The sequence below is a fragment of the Podarcis vaucheri genome (genome assembly GCF_965113315.1).
Source record: "Podarcis vaucheri genome assembly, chromosome: 16".
NCBI classification, from domain to species: domain Eukaryota; kingdom Metazoa; phylum Chordata; class Lepidosauria; order Squamata; family Lacertidae; genus Podarcis; species Podarcis vaucheri.
The window spans coordinates 11,365,515-11,368,540 of NC_138754.1; positions in this window are offsets into that span (position 1 = coordinate 11,365,515).

The following is a 3,026-nucleotide window of genomic DNA, read 5'->3' on the forward strand; positions in this document are numbered from 1 at the left end:
TGTACTGAGAGCTACCAGTTCACAAAGGTCCGTATAGTTAAAGCCATGGTTTTCCCAGTAGTGATGTATGGAAGTGAGAGCTGGACCATAAAGAAGGCTGATCGCCGAAGAATGGATGCTTTTGAATTATAGTGGTACCTCGGGTTACATACGCTTCAGGTTACAGACTCCGCTAACGCAGAAATAGTAGCTCGGGTTAAGAACTTTGCTTCAGGATGAGAACAGAAATCGTGCTCCAGCGGCGCAGCAGCAGCAGGAGGCCCCATTAGCTAAAATGGTGCTTCAGGTTAAGAACAGTTTCAGGTTAAGAACAGACCTCCGGAACAAATTAAGTACTTAACCCGAGATACCACGGTATGGTGCTGGAGGAGACTCTTGAGCAGGGGTGGGCAACCTAAGGCCCATGGGCTGGATGCGGCTCAGTCACCTTCTCAATCCGGCCCACAGATGGTCCAGGAATCAGCATGTTTTTACATGAGTAGGATGTGTCCTTTTATTTAAAATGCATCTCTGGGTTATTTTTGGAGCACAGGAATTTGTTCATTCCCCCCCCAAAAAATATAGTCCGGCCCACCACATGGTCTGAGGGACGGTGGACCGGCCCACGGCTGAAGAAGGTTGCTGACCCCTACTCTTGAGAGTCCCATGGACTGCAAGAAGATCAAACCTATCCAGTCTGAAGGAAATCAGCCCTGAGTGCTCACTGGAAGGACAGATCGTGAAGCTGAGGCTCCAATACTTTGGCCACTTCATGAGAAGAGAAGACTCCCTGGAAAAGACCCTGATGTTGGGAAAGATGGAGGGCACAAGGAGAAGGGGACGAGAGAGGACAAGATGGCTGGACAGTGTTCTCGAAGCTACCAACATGAGTTTGACCAAACTGCGGGAGGCAGTGGAAGACAGGAGTGCCTGGCATGCTCTGGTCCAGGGGGTCATAAAACAACTAAACAACAGCAACTTAAGTGATTGATAGACATCGGAATTTAAAATGCTCAGAGCTACCCGTCTCTGTGCGACTCAAGAGGAGGTATCAAGGTCAAGGATTCATGAGGTGGCATTAAGCAAAACACACTCCGCCTCAGTGTTCCACATCTGCAATATGGGCACAACAACAGTCTACTTTACAAAGTTGTTGTAAGGACAGCAGCTAGATAATGCATGGGAAGTGCATTGTCTTTATTTGAGACTTCTGTGAACTAAAATATAACTGTCTTTAACACAGGAGACAAAGGAAATGTATGTGTGTGAGAGAGAGAGAGAAAGAGAGAGAAAGAATTGTATCCTAGAGATTATCAGAATGGCAGTTGAAGTTTAAATCTCCCAGGGTTGTAGCTAACTAATTGTACTAAGAGTAAACCCACTGAAATGAATTCATCTTTGGGTTTTCCTGGGCAAAGCAACTAACAAAGTTACTTATTATTCATAATAATCTACTGTCCATCAACTAGCATTGGCTATCATAATTTGTGTGCAGCTTTTCCACACCATGAAAAAGACATAATTCACTGTTACAAAATATAACAAAATTTAAACAATAAAAAACAAGTTAACAAAAACAGCTCATTAAGAAATATACAATAAAATTAAGCAATCCCCTTGTAATTCATAAGGTATAATAATAAAATACAAACACAGTCCCAGTAACAGTGAAAATAATGCACTTCAAAATTAAATCTTGACCCCAGCAGAAGCCCCTAAACACCACTGCCATTCTGATAATCTCTAGGATACAATTCTTTCTCTCTCTGTCTCTCTCTCTCACACATACATTTCCTTTGTCTCCTGTGTTAAAGATATTTTAGTTCACAGAAGTCTCAAATAAAGACAAATTACACTCTCAGGGCTAGGGGGAGAAAAACTTTATATAAACACACCAGAGAATTTTAGAAAGAAAAAGTAACCCAGTGAGAGATGCACACCCCTTCTCTGGGGCTTCCTGCATCCCAAATGAGTAGAGATACTAATTGGACTCTGGTGGGGTCACCCCAGCAACCAGCTAATGCTTCCAACAGAGTGTTGCCCAGGAATCAGTCGGGCTTCATTCTGCTAGCACAAAAAGTACCAGTGTTTTTTTGTCTTGCAACAAGAAAACATGTGCCTGCTTCTAGATTACACAGATGTGCCAAGATGTAAGCATTATGTTACAAACACAAACACAAAATGAACACACTCACACCTATAAACCATTTCACAATTGGAAATAAAAATGATAATTAAGTACCTTAATTCTTTCTCATCCAAAGGGACCAGTGCCGGAGTTTCCCCAGTCTAAAGGTCACCCAGTGAGCATAATGGCCGAGTAAGGATTTGAACCCTGATCTCTCCTGGATCCTTGTCCGACACTCTAAACCAGGCTTCCTCAACCTCGGCCCTCCAAATATTTTTGGCCTACAATTCCCATGATCCCTAGCTAGGACCAGTGGTCAGGGCTGATGGGAATTGTCGTCTCAAAACATCTGGAGGGCCAAGGTTGAGGAAGCCTGCTCTAAACCAACACCCCAAAATGTCTCTTCTTCCCCCCCCCAGCATCAGCCCCACGACCCCTTCCCCCAAATAGAAGTGAGACAAACACCATTTTTGTTATTATTTTTTTAGTAAATTTATTCACAAAAAAATTTTTAACCTCTTCATTTTTCTCTTGTCATCTATGTACAAACCCATCATTATATATACAAAGTCACATAGTCGTTTAAAATCAGTAGTGGCTGCCACAGTCAGACTGAGGGGTAAGCGCATGTTATTTCCCCTGAGGGCTTGGGGGGGGGCAAGCGGACGGACAATGGAGGCTCTGTGCATTCTTCCTCCCACACACACATATCCCTTCACAAGCTCCCACACATACACACTCGCTCTCTCTGCCAGGCCTTGCCCTGCAACCACTTCGCTCCCATCCCGCCTTAAGACCTGGTGATTTTTATTTTATTTTTAAAAAAGAACAAATGAGGAAAGAAAATAAAAAGGAAACCTGGGTACGTATATGGAGAAGTGGATGACCCGGGTCACTCGTAGAAACAAACCCCACACAG